The sequence below is a fragment of the Cibotium barometz genome, chromosome 60, assembly GCF_041138505.1.
Source record: "Cibotium barometz isolate CiBa-2024 chromosome 60, ASM4113850v1, whole genome shotgun sequence".
NCBI classification, from domain to species: Eukaryota; Viridiplantae; Streptophyta; class Polypodiopsida; order Cyatheales; family Cibotiaceae; genus Cibotium; species Cibotium barometz.
Genome location: NC_141105.1, coordinates 32679869 through 32701647, shown reverse-complemented (window position 1 = coordinate 32701647; position 21779 = coordinate 32679869). Strand labels below are relative to the sequence as shown.

The 21779-nt window shown below is 48.2% G+C and overlaps 1 protein-coding gene across 1 annotated transcript in view; it reads right to left on the bottom strand.

Annotated features, from left to right (window-relative positions):
• The window catches only part of LOC147605246 (K-stimulated pyrophosphate-energized sodium pump protein), a 191581-nt gene that overhangs the window by 1114 nt on the left and 168688 nt on the right, over positions 1-21779 (bottom strand). The window lies entirely within an intron of this gene.

The window sequence follows — 21779 nt, the reverse complement described above, 5'->3', positions numbered from 1 at the left end:
TTGCTCCCTTCGCCAGCTCGTACCTTAGAAGGGTGCCTTTGACTTCTTGAAACCTCCCTTGTTGAAGAAGGCTCCCTCAGTAATACCTTGCCTCTGCTTCATCAAGTAAGGATGCTTCCACATCCATCAGCTTTGAAGTAGGCAAATTAGTGAGTGCAATAACAATGTAACTAATCCTCCTGGGGTAGACTCCTCAAGAGTATTGCTATGACAACATCCTCTTCAATGATCTTCTTGATACCTACAAGCTGAGTAAGAATACTCTTCATATAAAACTGCTCGCTGAAGCTTTCGCCCCTGCTCGCGCTGCCGCCTGCTCGCACACCCCCCTCCCCGCCTTCGCGACTGCTCCCCCCGCCTGCCCCGTCCTCTCCGCCCTCGTGACTGCTCCCCCCGCCTGCGCCCCCCGCCCCTTCTCTTTCGCGCCCGCCGCCCCCTGCCCGCCCCCCCCCCCCCCCCCCCCCCCCCCGTTTTCAGCCCCTTCCCCTCTGTCTCCCCCCTCCCCCTCTGTCTTCCGCCTTAACTCCTCCACCCCTCCCCGCTCCGCCTTTTGTGCAGCTCGGTTCTTGCAGGACACTCCGTTTTCGCTTCGCCCTCGACTAAGCTTCAGACACTGATGGAGTTTCCTCCCGCCCCACCTCAGAGGGACTCTTCCGCAGCCCCCTCGCCCACCCCTGAGGATACTCCCATCAGGCTTTCTCTTTCGCCAGAAGAGGAAGCGAGCCTCGCCGCAGAGGTGGAATGCCTCCAGGCACATTCCACCATATGCCGTATAGTCGGCACTCGCCCCAGCAGAGGGGAGATCTGGGATCTTCTACAGGCCTGCCTTCTTGCAGATGTGGGCAAGATCCTGTGCGTTCAGTTACTGGGCCGCGGACACTACCAGATTGAGTTCGAGACAGCCCAGAGCGTGGCCCAGGTCCTAGCCATGAGTCCCCTTGACATCAGGGCGCTCGAGCCTTCTTCAGACCTTGGCAGCATGGCTTCGACCCAGCAACGGCCGAGTAGGGAGAGCGCCTATTCCATGTCATAGTTTGCTTCCCTAGACTCCGTCGAGAGTACCTTCCGCTCCTTTCTAGGATAGGAGCATTGGTGGGCTCGGTGCTTGAGACTGGCCCCACAGCAGCTTCAGTGGTGGCTAGAGCAGCTGGCCTGTCTTCGGTCAGAGTTTTGGTTCCTGACATCTCCTCCCTTCCGAAGGTCATTCAACTACCTAGGATAGGGGGGGGGGTGGGAAGGATCAATCAGAGAGTGGAGTTTTCGGGGCTCCCGAACCAGTGTTTCATATGCAGGCAGGTCGGCCACCTGGCCAAGGCCTGCCCTCGCAGGAGACCCCGACCTTCATCGCAGTAGCAGGCCCCCGATGGCCCGCCCACAGATGCGGCTCGGCAGGCATCCTTTGGGACACCTGCTCAGCCCACAGAGACCTCGGATTGGCAGCCTGGACAAGGGCGCCATAGAGGGAGACAACCACAGCAGCATGCCCAGAGACCGATGCAGCAGCAGTCACAGTCTCAGCATCACTGGGTTCCAGTGAGGAACAGCTTTGCTCCCCTCCAGGAGGAGACCCCAGCGCAGACTGAGGATCAGGAGATGCTAGCATCCCCTCCTTCGCCCCCATCCCCCCCTCCCGCCTCGCTTCCACCTTTGCCTCCTCCCGTTCCCGCTCCCGTTTTGTCAGTAGCTCCTTCCCCACCCCCTTCTCCCCCCCCCATCCAAGCCGGTTGCGAAGGCCCGCCGTATGGCTGAGACAGCCTCCACCTCAACAGGTCATCCATGAGGATCATCTCATGGAATGTACAGGGCCTTGGCGGCGCACACTATGTACGTTATCGTGGTTGCTTGAGGCAGGAGCTTCAGAGATGCCTGGTTGGGGGCAGTATTGATATTCTGATGATGCAGGAGCACCATTTGAGTGAGAGCAGGATTCGGAGATATGGTTCGGTGATGCCTGGTAGATGGGACACATTTTGGTCTGCAGGGTTTGGCCCCTTGGGTAGTATGTATGGTCATTGCGGATGTATGGCGGCAGGTCATTGTGGATCACGGGGTCATTGTGCCTGGTAGAGCACAATATGTTATTTTGAGGATGCATGATGAGCTCTTTGGCGTGCTCAATGTCTATGCGCCCAACCATGCTAGTGCCAGAGCAGAGTTCTGGACCCTTGTTACAGATGCATTGCCCGAGGCCGCACATTGGTGTGTCGGGGGAGACTTCAACATGCTTGAGGACCCGGCCAATAGGGTGGGAGGCAGTCATGTTACAGTACACGGCACGGAGCTTGCAGCTTGGGAGCGATTTTGCATGACACTGCGGATCACTGATGCATGGCAGCATGAGGCTCTCTCCCGCTCTCAGGACAGTCTTAGTTTTTCTCGGTCGGATCGCCGGCAGGGAGGGACTAATCTATCACGGATTGATCGCTTCTATGTGGGCGAGAGGTTCGGGGAGCGTGGGGGCTCCGTTGGCATTCTCGCTGGCACCTCTTTTTCAGATCATGCGCCAGTTAATTTGACACTTGAGGAGAGGACACGGGAGACCAGCTTGCAATTGAGGATCCCAGAGAGGATACTTACAGATCCTAGTCTTTCTGAGGACATTGAGAGGATATGGCAGGATAGCCAGAGCTCTGACCTGGATGCAGCAGGCCAGTGTGCCCAGGGACTCATCGAGCTCAGCTCCTTTTTGCACACTGTAGCCTTGACACGGCTGGGAGAGACACGAGAGCGGGAGCGTCGCTTGAGACGTAGCCTTGCTTCGCTCCAGCGCCTTCAGGAGCAGCAGCCTACATGTGAGTGGGTGGCGTCCCAGCTGAGCCAGGCACGCCAGGAGGTTAGAGAGGCAGAGGAGCAGAGACATGAGTTCTACTATCATCGCCAGGCCTCTCAGTGGACGCAGCTTGGTGATAGAGTGACTGGGGAGTTCTTTGAGATTACCAGACCCCGCCATGCTCGAGCAGGAGTACGCCAGCTCAGGAGGCAAGACGGATCGTTAGCCACTGAGCCCGGGGAGATTAGAGCCATTGCCACTGAGTTCTATAGAGACCTGCTTTCAGCGGAGCCATCCACGGAGGCACGTGATGCTTGCAGATAGACTGTGTGGGCCCATGTGCAGAGGAGGGTCACAGATCGTATGCGCACAGTTCTGGGTGAGCCTCTTTCAGAGGATGAGCTTGTTGAGGCTTTGAGGGTCCTTCCGCGGCGCCATAGTTGCCCTGGGGAGGACGGATTGACGCCTGCCTTTTTTATGCGCTACTGGGACCTTTTGGGGCCAGGTCTCCGCAGAGGCTTTCAGTATGTTTTGGACACTGGGGTGATGCCACAGAGCTTTTCAGAGGGCTTGATCTTTCTTATCCCCAAGGGGGAGGGAGTGTCAGATGATATTCGGCATTGGAGACCTATTACGATCCTCAATACTGTCTACAAGGTCCTGGCAAAGGCCTTGAGTTTGAGGATCCAGCCCTTCCTTGGGGAGCTGATTCATGCTACCCAGACAGGATTCGTCAAGGAGCGCAGTATCCTTGACAACATTTTCACCTTCTGGGAGGCGACGGCCCGAGCTAGATTTCTCGGTGAGGACCTGGTCATGATGCTTCTCGATTTTGAGAAGGCATACGATAGAGTCGATTGGGGCTTCTTAGAGGGCACTATGCTTCGCCTGAGTTTTGAGCCAGTCTGGATTCGAGGAGTGGCGGCTCTATATTCCACAGCTCGTAGTCAGGTGCTGATGGCAGGATGACGGGGGCCGAGTTTTGAGTTGACCAGATCAGTCCGTCAGGGGTGCCCTCTCGCCCCGTTTCTTTTTCTCTTCTTTGCTGAGGCTATGAGCATGTATCTGACAGCAGAGGAGGTTGGTTTGAGAGGACTCCAGCTACCAGTCCGGGGTGAGGACCTGCTCGATTCTGAGTTTGCTGATGACACGGGATTGTTTTTGCATGGCCAGGAGGCCAATCTTCAGAGGGCAGAGCAGTCGCTACAGGTTTTTGGTGCAGCTTCAGGAGCATTGATCAATTGGCGCAAGATAGTGGCCTTTTGGATCAGTAGCGCTCCCGTTCCGGCATGGAGCCTAGACCCGGGTTTTAGATGGATTCCTCCTGGCACAGCAGTGCGGTATTTGGGATGCCAGATTGGACTTGATTTGTCACCTCAGCAGCAGATCGCCCCGCTTCTTCTGAGCATTCGGAAGAAGCTTTTGTGTTGGAGTACAGCTCGGCTATCCTTGGCTGGGAGGGTGGTGGTGACAAATCAGGTGCTTTTAGCGACTATGTGGTACATCACGTCTTGCTGGATCTTCTTGAGTTCTTGCATCAGCCAGGTACAGAGGCTGATCAGGAACTTTCTTTGGTCTGGGCGGGATGGTCAGCCGGCCCGGGCTAAGGTTGCTTGAGCAGTTATTACTCTTCCGCTGGCCCAGGGGGGCTTGGGCATTATAGATCCAGTTGATCAGAGTAGAGCCTTATTGGGGAAGCTTATTGTTCGGGGGCTGCTTCCAGGCGCTGAGCCTTGGAAGGAGTTTCTTTTTCAACAACGGCAGGCTAGGGCTCCCCCAGCAGGGGGCACTTGGGCACCAGAGATACGATGGATCTTCATAGAGATGAGGAGGACAGGCCTCAGTAGAGGATGGGGGGACAGATTTGCCTTGCGCATCCTGCGAGCTTGGGAGCTGCTGAGACCGGGACTTTCTTAGAGACCTCCTACTTGTGATGAGGAGCGGGCCAGATAGCCGCTCATCTGGAGCCCCGCGGTACGCACAGAGCAAGGTCATATGCTGGGTTCTCGGCCTCGTCTAGCTTGGGGACCATTGGCGGCAGGCCCAGCACGCAGTTTTGGAGACTGGCAGGCCTTCTGCAGTCTCCCAGAGGAGATCCAGGTGGAGAGGCTGAGTCACTTCAGAGGGGGGCTGATTATGAGGGATGACATTCAGGAGGCACTCACAGAGGAGTGGTTCACGCCTTTCGAGCCAGTGGCCCCACGGTGGATGGGAGCCTTTACACAGTTGGAGATCCTGTTTGGTGTCAGAGCTTGCACTAAGGATGGTAGATGCCTCTACTATGGGATCCAGGATGAAGGTAGACTTCAAAGAGTGGAGGCGGAGTCACCTTTGGTTGCAGAGTGCATCTTTCAGAGGATACGGGTAGTGGCCGCCGCTTCCTGGAAAAGGCATATTGATCCAGACCCTGCAGATGTGGACTCTGATTGGCGCACATGGGCATATGCTGCACGCCCCTTGGCCGGGCTCCAGTGGGACCCTGGCGAGTACGAGTGGCATGACCCTTATGCGTCCCCTAAGGCCACAGAGATCACCTTTTTCCAGTACACTGTTCGGTTGGGGAGGCATATTTTGTCTGCGAGGAGGATGGTCTCTCCAGCTGCATCGGAGCATTGGCGGCTACAGGGACTCTCACAGGAGTTCCTGGAGGATTTTTGGACCAGGCTCTGGGCTAGCCGACAGGCACGCAGGATCTCGACTTCCCAGTGGCTGGTTGCCCACAGGGGCTCTGCAGTTGGCACCTGGCTTGTCTACAGTGGCTTCCGGCGGCCTGCGTCCGATGCGGCCACCCATTAGAGACACAGAGACACTGCCTATGGGACTGTCCACAGGCGCAACAGATTTGGCTGAGGATGCTGCGCATTTTGGCCCCCCTCTCTCCAGAGGGCATGTATAGGTGGGGTGCCGCTGCTTGGTCGACTTCGTCAGGGCCTGCTCTGGGATACGAGATGGAGCACGACAGCCAGGCCATCAGATTCATTAGGGGCCAGCCTCGCCTTGGTCCTTCATCGGATTTCTCGTCCGCCGGCTGGACACAGGAGAGAGATCTTCGATGGGAGCTCCTTAGCAGCCTCACCATATGGTTCACCTAGAGAGCCCGGTGTTTCAGGGCCTTTGAGGGGAGATTGGAGCCACCAGCAGAGACTGTTCGGGGGATCTGGCAGGAGTTGATCCACACCCTGCGAGGACAGTATGATCGCATCCGGGGCGACTCGGATGCGGCGATCTTACGGCGTCAGGCCTTTCACACCACTTGGCACAGCGGCCCCTTCTATACTCTACACGCGGGCACCCCCCGCTGGCATTACAAGCCACCTGTTTGGATTTTCCCCCCTCCTATTGTATGATATAGCCTTTCAATTATTTGTACTTTTTCGCACCTAGGGAGAGTCTCCCTAGCTGCCTTGATTGGATCTCTGCTCTGCCTTCTTATGAGCAGGAGAGTTTTTGTAGCCCAGCGGGCGTTTTTTATAACTAATGAAAGGATCTTTTCCCGAGAAAAAAAAAATACTCTTCATATAATTAAGGCGACTAGGAAGAGAATCACCTCGATTCATTTTTAGTTCAAAGAACTTCATGAGAAGATTGATCTTTGAGTTCTTTGACCCCAATAATGTGTCTAGTGTGTTCTAGGATTCATAGGAGGTATCCTATCCATCTATATGATGGATATATGCATCACTGAGACCCAAGGCGATGATTTCTTTGCTTATCCAAATGGCCTTCTTCTCCCTAGTGGAAGGCATTTTCTCCTTGCCATTTGCAACTCCCCATAGCCCTTTTCTCATTAGGATAAATTTGCTATTTGTCTGCCAAGTACGGACACTGTAACTCTCAAATTTATCAACTTTGGGGTTGACCATGACTCTCAGAAGGTCTTACCTCTTGGATAATCAATCCAAGGGCAAAGTCTAAACCCTCACAATAAAATAAAAAAGATGCTTCCCCATATAAATGCATATGAGTTGCAAGAAACTCTGAAAATCCTAAATTCTTTGCATGAGAAAGAAAGAAAGAAAGAAAGTTATATTAAACGTCTTCAAAAGACTCAAATGATTAAACTCATTAATCATTGTATTACCAAAAGGAGCCTCTGGGAGCTGCATAGTGCTGAAGCTGCTTTCTACAGACCATCATTCGAGAAACCGAGACCAGCGTTGGGTTCGCAATAGTCAAAAATCCCCAGGCATATGAGGAATTAGATTGATTTGCTCCATTTCAGGCGTGGTTGAGTTTTCCCCCAAAAATGAAGGCGACTCCAAATTCCTACGTGCCGGCTGCAACACACAAGTTTCTTCATAATGTTGGTGCGCCACTGAGTTGGGAAGAGGGCTCAAGTGGAAGCTAGGCTAATGATAAGAGTAGAGAGAGGGAAATCATCACTCCATGCACAGGGGGTAAAGGGGGAGAAGACCCAAAGGCCCTAGAAGATAATATTAGTGATTAATCACTAGAAGAGATTAGTAGATATGCTGAGCAGAGATTAAGAACTGAGGAACCAGGCTCTAATACATGTTAGCAATCATGGAAGATTAAAAATGAGAGTAAACATAAGGTTTAAGCATGATGATGATTGATAAAGAAAGGTGATTAGGGTTACGCACACATGATTAAGCAAGAGCTCAACATAATGAACATATGGAGAGTGGGAAAAGAAATGTCCTAGTGCATTAGATGGCAGCCTATAAATAGGCTTTGGTACAAGTGATGACAAAGGTGATTAGGTGGCAGTCACATGAAAACGCGTTTCTGGAGTGAGAAACCCCGAAACGCAAGAAACGTTTCAGAAACTCCTAATTTTTTTGGTTTCTCAAAAAACAAATTGTTTCTCAAAGTTAAAAGTTCCTATTTTTTGAAACTTTAGCAATGCAAAATTATATAGAAAAAAAATCCGAAACCTTGGTGTTTCTTAGCTGAAGGCCGAAACGTATTGCCCTGAAACCTCAAAAACCCCAAAACGTCAAAAACCCCAAAACGTTTCTGGTGACTATATTAGGTGGTGATCACACTTCATTCACACCCCAATAAAGTAGCATCAAAAAGAGCACCAATTGCCTAGAATTGAGTGCAACCTAAGTTTGTATAACTTCAACAAGTCACCCCTGGGCGAGACTCGGACTACGACTCGGTCTCCATGACGATCCAAGACAACGCCCTCAACTTCATCTGTGGGCTTGTTTTTGTCTTCCAAGGTCCGGTGGTATGGCACACTTAGGGCAGAAGACAGAGTAGAGTCGGAGATGAACGGGGAAGCGCTATGATTGGGTATGCTCAAACGGTTCTTGAAATCGTTGCATTTCTATGGAAAAAGCAAAACCTTTCTGTCATGTTTGTGTATGTTTGCTTGTTTTCTGACAGATCCGGTATGCTTGTGTCAAAGAGGGTAAGACCTTGGGCCATGGACGTCTTCATTTTGGTCATTTCCGTTGGGCGTCGGGGATCGCATCGTCAATTTGTTGTTTTTTTTTTTTGGGCTTGCCCGCCACGTGGCATAAGACCCACGAAACGGCCGTCTCATGGCCTACGAAACGTTTCACTCGAGCCGGAAATGCCGGAAACTCGCCGTTTCCACCGGACGGAAATGTTTCTACGACTGAAACGCGTTTCAGCACTAGCACTGCATGAAATGGCGTTTCACCCCTCCAAAACAGGTGTTTCCATCGTTTCCCATAACTATGAAAATATCCCATGCAGTTGCTTTTTTTTAATGAAAAGCGGTGTATCTCTGTAGTCTGTCCATGCGCCCATGCTCCAGCCAGTTTCAGTTTTGCTGTCCACCCTGTATGCACGCACATGTGGGCCTCTACTGTACACGAAACAAGGTCAGGCCTCCATACCTGTATGTATCAAGGAGACAGCATTGTTCGGCAGCTTAAAAGCATGCACGGCACGTTACAGTTGAGAGTGTTTCTCTCTATCTTTCATGCGCCTTTCTCTCAACAGATGCCACACTATATGCATTAGGGTTATCTTCCCATAGGCGTTTTCTGGTTTACGATGGAGGTACTGCTGTTCGCACAGCCATACGTAGAAAAAGCACACAGTAGAGTCCCAAAAGGCACAAACTCCCACGGACAATTAAAAGCGCATAGGATTCAACTTTCTGCAGAACCCAACCAGCCCTCTGTACAACGCAACAAATCAGTCCAAAACATGGTTTCACACCATAGACATGCCGTGGCACGACATCGTGTGCCATAATCCACCAACTTTACCTGTTTGCTTGGCCGGGATGAGCTAGCTTGCTTTGTCAATTGTTTCTTGAGATTGCCGTTGTAACGCTCCAAATTCTTGTTTGCATTGTCTTTCAATAATCAGGCATGTTGTTCTTCAGTCATCGTCTTCACTTTTTTCTTTGTATGCACCATGGTGGTGAGGAGAGCTGAGGGTAAGGATGGGAAGGCTCTCGCTCTGGTAAGGAATGGGAAAAAATAGAGAGATCGATCTTTATTTATACAAGAAAATGCTATCATTGCAAATAACCCTAAAAAACCCTAATTTTAAGAGGTTACTCATGCATGCAAACAAATCGTACGCATGCTGAATGTATGGGGCATCATTCGAATAAGCATTCATTGGAGGTAGATCAAAAAATTAAAAAAAGCCTCAAATCGTTATCGAGGGCGGCGCTAGGGGTGGATTTAAAAAATAAAACGGTGAGCACTTCGAATGATTAAAAAAAAGCCCCAAATCGTTATCAAAACTCGCGCCATGTGTGGAGGAAAGGCACAAGTTGCTTTCCCTCTTCCTTTCTTGCAATTTTCTGCACGCTGCACATTGTGCCCATTCTTGTGTTTGCCCCTTTCTTTTCCATCCCCATTCTTGCAGGCATTTCTTTCACTCTCATCATTCATGGCATCTAGGCAGCCACATCTTGAGCGAGAGAATGAGAAGGAATTCACCCAGAGTGACTATTGGTGGCAGCAGGTGGACATTGTTAATAATTATGACTCCAAGAGAGGTGGGGCAAGAAGATTTCGTTGTCGATATTGTGGTGTGGAAAGAGGTGGCTGTCCAAAGCGGGTTGAAGCCCATTTTCTTGCCTTGCCAAGGTTTGGCATAGGTAAATGCAAGAAGATTGCTCCAGCAGATGCACAAAGAATGGAACGGGAAGCTTCACTTCTTCCCCCTTCACCAAATACTCGGCGCAAGGAGCATACAATAAGTTCTCCAACTTAGCATTCAGCTTCTCATGGAACTCCTGTAAGTGCTACATCTTGCCATCCACCCACTTCTTTTCATACACCATCGTCTCTTGGGAGTGGTGGAAGCTCATTTGATATGCCTACACATGCTCCTCCCAAAGGACAGGCTAGGCAGTCCACTCTTCACACAGCATGGCATCCACAAAGAAAGGCACAGGTTGATGCTGCTGTAGCACGTTTTTTCTACTTTTGTGGGATCTCTTTTAATGTTGCCCGCTCACCATTCTTCAAAGAGATGGTGGCCGAAATTGCAACATTTGGTGGTGCATACACTCCACCCTCTTATGATGCCTTGAGCGAGAGATTGCTTGAGAATGAGATAACATCCATCAATGAAGCCATTGCACCTGTGAAGGAGAAATGAAGCACGTATGGGGTCTTGGGTCTCTTTAATGGCTGATGGGTGGAGTGATATATACAACCATTCATTAGAAGGCGTTATTGCAGCATGTAGAGGGAATCCACTCTACATAAAGTCTACAAAAGCGGGGTGAGACAAAAAACCGCTCCTGTGCTATGTCAGATATGGAGAGAGGTTGAGTATGTTGTCACAAAATGTGGTTCAATTTGTTTCAGATGGTGAGAGTACCAACAAGGCAGCAGGGGCCTTATTGGAGCAGAGGTACCCACACATTACATGGAGTCCATGCATGGCACATTGTCTCAATAACTTGCTTAAAGACATTGGAAAGTTGCATTGGGTAAAGGCCACCATCGACACAAGCAAAGAGGTGGTTTCTTTCATAACCCGTCACCATTACTCTTGCATTATATCGCAGGTTTGCAAAGAAAGAGTTATTGAAGTACTCCGACACCCGCTTTGCATACAGTTTCATGATGCTTCATCGTCTCTTTCATGTGAGACCAGTCCTAAAGCAGATGATGGCATGCCCATATTGGGAGTCGTGGCCTACTTATAGGCACACACTTGGGCAGCTTTGCTATGCTACTATTACACAGGATGAGTTTTAGCCTTCTGTAGAGCATCTTCTCAAGTTATGTTGGTCGATTGTGAAGGTTTTGAAGCATGGGGATGGAGATGTGCCTTACATTGGAAAGCTTTATGAGACCATGGATCGGATGGTTCAGAATATCCATTTGATAGAGACCAGGATCTTGCAGTGAGTAGATGGAACCAATATGATTCTCAACTACATATTGCTGCCTATGTGCTTGATCCAGAGTTTCAACACAAGGGGAGACAACAGCAAGCAGACGGTGAGGTGGTACGTGGTTGGAATGGTTGGTTGGTACTCCAGAGGAAAGACGCAAGGTTAAGGATCAACTTGCAAACTACCACAACAAAGAGGGAATGTTTGGATGGAGTGACGCACAACATGACAGGTTGAAAGCTGAATTTTAAACCTTTATTTAAATCTATGTCATATGAACCTTTATTTGATGTTTGAAGTGTAATTGTGGTTTTTCAAATTGTCATGTTGTAGGTTTCATGTTGGTGCTATCACTTGGTGGGAAGACTATGGTGCAGAAACACCAGAGCTTCAACACCTCGCCATTCGTATTTTGGGGCAAGTGTGCTCTTCATCAGCTTTGGAGCGTTTATGGAGTACCTTTGGTCACATACACTCAAAGAAGAGGAATCGCCTTGGGAGCAAGAAAGCAGATGAGCTCGTCTTTGTTAATGCAAACTTGCGTTTGCTAACAAAGATGAAGCATGAGTCCACGCATGATAAATACATTGGCTTTTATAAATCGGAGATAGACACGGACTCCATCATTGGTGATGTAGTTGAGGACGCAGAGGTCAATGGTCAAACACATGAAGATGGCATGGAAGAAGCTCCACAAAGGAGGAGCATAAGGATGAGCTTCAAGAGGATAAGGCTAATTCTATAGCATAGAAGAGCCTTGAGGAGTCAAGACTCTAGAATCTAGACTCTAGACTCTAGAGAGTAGCTCCCTTTGACATTTGATTTTACACTTTTTTGTAATGACTAAGGACTTGGTCTTGACTCTTGATTGAGTGATATATTTAGCTTATTTTGTGATTATGCCAAGTTCTAACTTCTAAATGCTTTGATTTCTCATGTAACTTTAAAGTTTAAAATTGTAAAGTTTCAAATCATGATTCATAAATGTACAGTGTAGTATGTACACTAGACTTTCCCCATATCCCCCTCTTAGGATAACCTAGGATGGCGTGGCATTTCTGTTTCTCCCATCCTCAAAATTGTCGTTTTCGTCTCCGTCTCCGCTTCCCCGTTTCTCATAACTATGGATATTTGTCACCAATTGGCCGACCATTTGGTCCATCTCCAATTTTTGCGTCTCATTCACTTGAGGCCAGGTCTTGAGGCCAGGCCGGTGTCTCATGTGAAGAGGCCAGTATTTTGCTGACATGGACGGGAGCCAGACTGGTGCCACCCGTGTGTTAGCAGGATGGTGTCGTATGGACGGGAGCCAGACCAGTGCCACCCGTGTATGACCTGGACTGTGTTCGACCCATGGGATTGTCACGCCATGGAAGAGCCAGTATTCGTGCCGTGTTTTGCCTATGGGACTGTCACACCATAGGGAGACTCGTGCCTGGAACTGTGTCTTACCTATGGGACTGTCACTCCATAGGAAGACCAGGTTTTTATGTTTTTTATGTCGTGCCAGTTTTGTGCCGACAGATATTTTGTACTTGTTCCATGAACGGGAGATATGTCCATGTTACTATTTGCACATGCACACATGATTTGCATGCTTGAAACTGTTTTCGCATGACATGTATTTGTGTGTTTGCCTCCTTGACGTGTTACTTACTGAGTGGGGACGCCTGCCAGTGAGTCGTGAAGTCTGCTCTGTATTCTGACAAGTTTTGGTGCATGTGAACAGGTGGTAAGTATGTCGCACTTGTTGTTTTAATGTTTTATATTCTAACCCTTTGTTTTATAAGGTTAGGTGTTCACATTTATTTAAAAGTGGGCACCCCCTTTGGGCACCCACTTTGGGACCAAGGTGGGGAGCTCCACTTTTAAGTGAGTGTGGGGGTGGGCATGGTCACCTACCCCCACTAGTCCCCCCACATGCATGCGTGGGTATTCACTAAAGTTAACTACACTTTAAATTTTATAAACAAAGGCTTTCTCCATCGTGGATACCAGCAGCGTACGTTTCCACCATCTTCGTGAAGAGCAAGAAGCAGCGATCGCTTACGCAACCCCTGAGGCGGCTTTTTCCATCAACTTTGAGGCGGCTGTTTCTGTCCTGTAGACGGCTGTACCCTCTGCTACGGCTGTACTCTCTGCTGGTGGCTGCGTTGAACCTCCTGCAGGCTGCGTTGAATCTTCAACAGGCTGCCTTCTCTTCGCCTTGCAACCTTGCTGGCGGCTGTGAGCCTTCCCATACAAGTGGCACAAGCTGTTATTCTTTCAGCAGGCGGCTGCTTCATCTCCTATATAGATGACTGCACCTTCTGCAGGCGGCTGTCACCTCCAGACTGCTGCGCTACCTCCTCATACAGACGGTTGTGTACACTACTACAACCAGTCGCTTTCCCTCTTACAAGCTGGTGCTACAGCAGGCGGCTGTGATTACTTGTACTAACAACTCTTCTCCTACAGCACTGCTGCACCTCAGGCTGCACTTCTGTAATCGCTATTGGTGGCTGCCCACTATCTACAGGCGGCTGCCCCCACTTGAAGCAACCAGGCGATCGCTGCTATTCATCTCCTGTAGGCGCCGGTCCTTTCCCCATCCTCCTACGTAGCCTACCAAAGCTAGCCGGCTGTGTGTCCAACACCAGTAGGCTCCGTGTGCTTCACCAACAAGTGGTGTCTTGCTTCCAGGACATTGTCCACCACCAGTAAGCTATGCTCCTTCTCTCACAGCAGGTGGCTGTGGTCTTTTGCGGTGATTCTTGTCTTGGTGGTTCACCACCACGAGGCAATTGTTTCTTCAACAAGGGTGGCTACATCTTCTACACAAACACCACAAATATTGGTTTTCTATCAACCATCTGCAAGTAAGTGATTTTCAGATTTGAGTAAAGTATTTTATGTTTAAATCTGATAAATTATTCATCCTGCTCGGCCAACACCCGTTCGGTGCCGGGTTGTCCAAGCTATATTGGCGAACCTCGGTCCAAAGGTGCTGAGATCGGGAGAGCCAGGCGTTAGTACGAGAGCGCCTGTTTGTGCGTGGTCTCGGAACACCAGTGAGGCGCTCTCCGCGGAGTCCAGTGAAAGCACAGGACCGTAGCGATTGGACCACACTAGTGGTCGTTCTGCTTCGAGCTTCTACATTGAAATTTGAGCCTATTTGTTTGGTACTGTTTTCATATGTACATGGACATTATCTGGTTCTTGGAACCCATGGAGCATTGTATTTATTAAATACTCCCAATAAATATATCATATATTGAGGGGGGGGTCGGCCCGTTCCGGCCCCAGTGCTGGTGTCCATCTTTCCATTTCATTTCATTTAAATTTCTAGTTGTTTTAAGTTGTCCATTTCAAATTTGTGGTTTTAAAGTTGTGCTATTAAGCGTGTGGGTGTCCAACGGAGTCTTTCCCACTTGACGGGATCGGTTTCATTGGTATCAGAGCACGGTTGTTTCCCTCTTCCTAGTAGGGAAACGAACCTGTGTACTGGACATCCTGCTTTTAGCAAACTTAAAACATTGGAAGTGCCAAATTCGAGGGGTCCATCTAGTGCTTCTCGTGGGTCTGATGCCCTGCGAGGTAGACACAAGCCCCTTGAAAGGGTTATGGATAGTGAATCAAAGGGTCAACTGTCTCCAGGAAAGATAGTTATGCTTGAACAAGAGCTTGAAGCTATGAGGGCTGAAATGGAACATATGAGAAAACTTTTGCAGGCTCAAGAGCAAGAGTTAAAGTTCTTGCATGAAGATCCCCATCTACAAAGTGCTATTGAAGCCAGGAAGACTGATGCTATGGTTGATGTAACTTTTGAATCAATGGCTCGTGAAGTGGGCAAGAAACCAAGGGAGTTGGCACTTGCCTATCTCCTTCGCAAAGGTGATATCAAAGAGGGGGATGACGGAGAGCTGAAATTCAGAAATCCACCTCATTCGAAGCATGGAGATCCCGCATCCCAGAGGCTGAAATCTTTTATGCAAAAGGAAGACGTGACTGTCACCTCTCGTCATGCATCCTCTCCACAAGGCACAAAGCCTGATAGATATATGTATGCCAGTGCTCATGGAGGGCATGAAAGTCACATGCATGCAAGATATGTATCTCATGGTGACAGGTCTACTTCCAGAAAAATTTTGCCTTCTGAGTTGTCTCATGGAGAGACCATGCCATATGCAGGTAAGTCACATGCATCTGAGTTTCGAGTTCGTGGAGCACAAGCCACCGTGCCCCATGAAGCTTCTAAGACGGCCCATGGAGCCCATGCAGATAGGGCTACCCCGTTGGAAAAGGGGAAAAGAAAAAGAGAAGACCATGAGCCTCATGCCAGGAAGCTCAAGGAATTCAAAGCAGGTGATAAATCTGTCAAATTTGATGTTTTTCATGGTGAACATGATGCTTCTAAGGTGTTAGTGTTTGTGGCACAGTTTGACATTGCTTTTAGCGACGAGGACTTTACAGAAAAGTCAAAGGTGCGCCATGCTAGCATGTTTTTAAAAGGGACTGCTGCTCATTGGTGCATCACTGAAAAGATCACCAAGGATCCCATTTCTACTTGGAAGGAATTCAAAGGCAGATTTTATGCTCAGTTCTTGCCACCCAATGCAGAGTAAACTCTCACTCAAAAGTGGGACAGATTGGAGCAAAAAGACAATGAGAGTGTGTAACAGTATGTTAACAAATTCTGGAAAGTGTTGCTGGAAGTGACTCCCTTCATGCTAATCACTGAGGATGAAAGAAAGAGGAAGTTTCGTTCTGGATTGCAACCTGCATATAGATCGGGTATTGAATTGCACCCGAAACATACGTTGCAACAACTCACAGCTTCTACTCTTGCTACGGAGCAATTGGTGCTCAAGATCAAGCAGGATCAAGGAGGTTCCAAGGGGAAGGACAAGGCTGTCCCAAATGAGCAAAAGGGTGGATAGCCACCTAAAAAGAACTTCCAGGAGCCTTACAAGGGTGGTAAAGCTGAAAATAACACATCTAAAGAACAGGGCCCAAGGAAGAACAAATTTGGATTAACCCCGGAGCAAAGAGAGCAATATGCCAAGGATGGAAAATGCTTTTCTTGTGGTAGCAAAGACCACATGTTTCGGCAATGCCCAGATCGCAAATCAAAGCACGAGGACAAGCACACCAAAGCTAATGTACATGCAGTTCCTGATGTGCAAGGAAATACAGGTCATGATGCAAAAGAGCGTATGGTTTGCAAGGCTTGGGGGCAAATCAAGGATCAGCCCGCACTCTTTATGTTTGATGACTGTGCAACTGACAATTTCATCTCTATGCAAATGGCAGCTGCATTGGGTATTGAGGTTGAAAACATGGGACCTCAGATTGAAGCCGAAGCTGCATTTATTGGTAAAGAGGTGCAGGTTACCCCTTTGATTGGGAAGTTGCGTATCCATATCCAGGGCTACCTTGATAATGAGCATTTTCTAGTTGCTCCTTTGAATGGATGTGATGTATTGTTGGGCAAGCCGTGGCACCATAGGCTTGAGCCCCGCAAAGACTACAAGTCCAATATGATTTCTTTTATGCATAAAGGCCGCATGCATTTTATTGATGCTGGCAAAGAAGGGGATTCCATCCCAGTTGTATCACACATCCAAATTAATAAAGCAATGAAAAAGAGTCTTTCAGCGTACTTGATTTTTGTGCGTGATAGTCTTGTGCCAAATCATCAAAATGTGGATGCTATGTCTAATGATAGGCTGAATTTTCTTAATGCATTCAAAGACTGTTTTGCTGACTCGTTGCCAGGTGAATTACCTCCCCAAAGGCCCGAAGATCACCGCATAGATCTTGTGCCAGGTAGTTCTCCACCTAACAAACCCGCATACCGAGTGAGTGCTGCACAACAAGAAGAAATCATGAAGCAGGTAAACGAGCTTTTAGAGAAAGGTTTGGTTCAGCCCAGTTCCTCACCTTACTGCTCTCCTGTGCTTCTTGTTCAAAAGAAGGACGGATCATTCCGTATGTGTGTGGACTATAGAGCTTTGAACAAGCTTACCATCAAGAACAGATTCCCAATTCCGTGAATTGATGATATCTTGGATAAGCTTGATGGCTTAGCTTGCTTTAGCAGACTTGATTTAAAGAGTGGTTATCACCAGATACGCGTGGTGCCACAAGATGTCCATAAGACTGCATTCAGGACAGCCTTCGGATTATATGAATTCTTGGTAATGCCTTTCGGTCTCACCAATGCTCCTGCTACTTTTAATCGTATGATGGATAGGATATTCCGACCCCATCGCAAGTTTACAGGAGTCTTCTTTGATGATATCTTGGTTTTCTCCAAGAATGAGCAGGAACACAGAACTCATTTGGTCACAGTGTTCGAAGAGTTGCGGAAGCATAAACTTTTCGTCAATGCCAAGAAAAGTGAGTTTTTCCTTTCAGAGATTCATTATCTGGCACATATTGTATCCAAAGATGGAGTTACAATGGATCCTGCAAAGATAGAGACTATTCGGAATTGGCCCGAATTGCAACACGTACATCAAGTACGTAGTTTTCTGGGATTATGTTCATACTACAGGCGTTTCATAAGGCATTTTGCTATGATTGCCACTCCTCTACATGATCTCACGAAGAAGAAAACTGCTTTCAAATGGACTTCGAAGGAACAGGATGCTTTCTTGCAGCTCAAGCATGCGATCATATGTGGTCCAGTATTGATTGTTCCTGACTTGCACAAGTCATTCGTGGTTGAATGTGATGCTTGTGGAGATTGCATAGGAGCTGTCCTAAATCAAGAAGGGCATGCAGTTGCATACGAGAGCCGTTGTTTGCATGATGCTGAGCTTCATATGGATATCTATGAGAAAGAGCTCTTGGCTGTAATTCACGCCTTAAAGATTTGGAAACACTACCTTCTTGGGGCTGAATTTGTAGTCAAGACAGATCATCAAAGCTTGAGATACTTTCTATCTCAAACCAAGCTTTCAGAGAAGCAGATGAGAATGGCAAATTTTCTTTCCATGTTTCATTTTCAGATTGTGCATACTCCAGGAAAGAAAAATGTGGTGGCCGATGCACTATCTAGGAGACCTTATGTTGCTGCAGTCTCAGTGGCCTCTCATGGAGATCTATCTGCTATGAGAGATTTGTATCATTTGGATGCTGATTTTTGCCATATATGGACTGATTTGATGGCTGGTCATTCACATGCCTCGTATGTTATCAATGAGGGTTATCTCATGAAGGATAATTGCCTATGTGTGGTGAAGGATTTGCGTCCAAAGGTTATGGACGAATGTCACGCTCCACCTTCTGCTGGTCATAGAGGTATTATGCCTACTACTCGCATGATTCAGAGATATTTCTTTTGGCCGAGCATGCGTAAAGACATTGAGACTTATGTGCGTGCATGTATTACTTGCCAAAAGGTGAAATTTGATAGGCAAAAGACTCCAGGTTTGCTTCAGCCATTGCCTATTCCCTCGCAACCTTGGGAAAGTATCGCGATGGATTTTATTATGGATTTGCCTAGATCCCAGCATGGGAATGATGCTATTTGGACTATTGTGGACAGGTTTAGCAAGCAAGCTCACTTCTTGCCCGTCAAGAAAACCATCAAAGCTGATCATATGGTAAAGCTTTTTCTTGCTAATATTTTCAAGCATCATGGTATGCCTAAATCCATTGTTGGGGATAGAGATCCCAGGACTACAAGCCTATTTTGGAGGGCTTTGTTTGATAATATGGGTACTACGCTTGAGTTTTCATCAGCTTATCATCCCCAAACGGATGGACAAAGTGAAGCTGCAAATTCAGCCGTGTTGGATTTGTTGAAGTGTTATGTAGCAGATCAAAAGAGTGCATGGGAGAAGTATCTTCCACTTGTTGAGTTTGCCTACAACAATACAATCCATGCTTTCACAGGAAAGGCTCCGTTTGAGATTATTTATGGCAGAGTGGTATTGCCACCCATCCTTCGTACTAAGGATGAGATTTTTGCAGCTGATGAATATGTTCGTGACTTGGATGTTGCCTTTGGTAAGGTACCGACAACCATTGCAAGATCTCAGGATAAGCATAAAATGGCTGCTGACAAGCATAGAAGGGACATGGAAGTCAAAGAGGGTGATTGGGTATTGCTGAAATTTGAGAAGGCTAGGCTTCGGAAGAGGCCGGGACGAGAAGGATCATATCCTAAGCTTTCTCCTCGCTATTATGGACCCTTCAAGGTGATTCACAAGATCAATGAAGTGTCCTACAGGCTTGCTTTACCTAGTCATTGGAAGATTCACAATGCTTTTCATGTGAGTCTATTTCGGAAATATGTGGGGCCAGATCCTGATGAGCCTGTCACAGAAGATCCGCCAAAATTGAAGAGCTTGAGGAGATCCTCCAGCCAGAACAGATTGTTTTTCACAAGGAGAGAAAGCTACCTGCAGGAAAGCTTTCCAGGAGATACCTTGTGAAGTTTAAGAATTATTTGCCTATTGATGCCAAATGGGTAAATGAGGATTATTTTGCAGATTATCCGCAATTGTTGCAGGCATATCTTGAGGCTTTTTAGTTAAGGTCAACTCTTTAGAAGCCCGGGGGAATGTCACCAATTGGCCGACCATTTGGTCCATCTCCAATTTTTGCGTCTCGTTCACTTGAGGCCAGGCCGGTGTCTCATGTGAAGAGGCTAGTATTTTGCTGACATGGACGGGAGCCAGACTGGTGCCACCCGTGTGTTAGCAGGATGGTGTCTTATGGACGGGAGCCAGACCAGTGCCACCCGTGTATGACCTGGACTGTGTTTGACCCATGGGATTGTCACGCCATGGAAGAGCCAGTATTCGTGCCGTGTTTTGCCTATGGGACTGTCACACCATAGGGAGACTCGTGCCTGGAACTGTGTCTTACCTATGGGACTGTCACTCCATAGGAAGACCACGTTTTTATGTTTTTATGTCGTGCCAGTTTTGTGCCGACAGATATTTTGTACTTGTTCCATGAACGGGAGATATGTCCATGTTACTATTTGCACATGCACACATGATTTGCATGCTTGAAACTGTTTTCGCATGACATGTATTTGTGTGTTTGCCTGCTTGACGTGTTACTTACTGAGTGGGGACGCCTGCCAGTGAGTCGTGACTCGTGAAGGAAGTCTGCTCTGTATTCTGACAAGTTTTGGTGCATGTGAACAGGTGGTAAGTATGTCGCACTTGTTGTTTTAATGTTTTATATTCTAACCCTTTATTTTATAAGGTTAGGTGTTCACATTTATTTAAAAGTTTTGGTGCATGTGAACAGGTGGTAAGTATGTCGCACTTGTTGTTTTAATGTTTTATATTCTAACCCTTTATTTTATAAGGTTAGGTGTTCACATTTATTTAAAAGTGGGCACCCCCTTTGGGCACCCACTTTGGGACCAAGGTGGGGAGCTCCACTTTTAAGTGAGTGTGGGGGTGGGCATGGTCACCTACCCCCACTAGTCCCCCCACATGCATGCGTGGGTATCACTAAAGTTAACTACACTTTAAATTTTATAAACAAAGGCTTTCTCCATCGTGGATACCAGCAGCGTACGTTTCCACCATCTTCGTGAAGAGCAAGAAGCAGCGATCGCTTACGCAACCTCTGAGGCTGCTGTTTCTGTCCTGTAGACGGCTGTACCCTCTGCTGGTGGCTGCGTTGAACCTCCTGCAGGCTGCGTTGAATCTTCAACAGGCTGCCTTCTCTTCGCCTTGCAACCTTGCTGGCGGCTGTGAGCCTTCCCATACAAGTGGCACAAGCTGTTATTCTTTCAGCAGGCGGCTGCTTCATCTCCTATATAGGTGACTACACCTTCTGCAGGCGGCTGTCACCTCCAGACTGCTGCGCTACCTCCTCATACAGACGGCTGTGTACACTACTGCAACCAGTCGCTTTCCCTCTTACAAGCTGGTGCTCCAGCAGGCGGCTGTGATTACTTGTACTAACGACTCTTCTCCTACAGCACTGCTGCACCTCAGGCTGCACTTCTGTAATCGCTATTGGTGGCTGCCCACTATCCACAGGCGGCTGCCCCCACCTGAAGCAACCAGGCGATCGCTGCTATTCATCTCCTGAAGGCGCCAGTCCTTTCCCCATCCTCCTACGCAGCCTACCAAAGCTAGCCGGCTGTGTGTCCAACACCAGTAGGCTCCGTGTGCTTCACCAACAAGTGACGTCTTGCCTCCAGGACATTGTCCATCACCAGTAAGCTATGCTCCTTCTCTCACAGCAGGTGGCTGTGGTCTTTTGCGGTGATTCTTGTCTTGGTGGTTCACCACCACGAGGCAATTGTTTCTTCAACAAGGGTGGCTACATCTTCTACACAAACACCACAAATATTGGTTTTCTATCAACCATATGCAAGTAAGTGATTTTCAGATTTGAGTAAAGTATTTTATGTTTAAATCTGATAAAGGATTCATCCTGCTCGGCCAACACCCGTTCAGTGCCGGGTTGTCCAAGCTATATTGGCGAACCTCGGTCCAAAGGTGCTGAGATCGGGAGAGCCAGGCGTTAGTATGAGAGCGCCTGTTTGTGCGTGGTCTCGGAACACCAGTGAGGCGCTCTCCGCGGAGTCCAATGAAAGCACAGGACCGTAGCGATTGGACCACACTAGTGGTCGTTCTGCTTCGAGCTTCTACATCGAAATTCGAGCCTATTTGTTTGGTACTGTTTTCATATGTACATGGACATTATCTGGTTCTTGGAACCCAT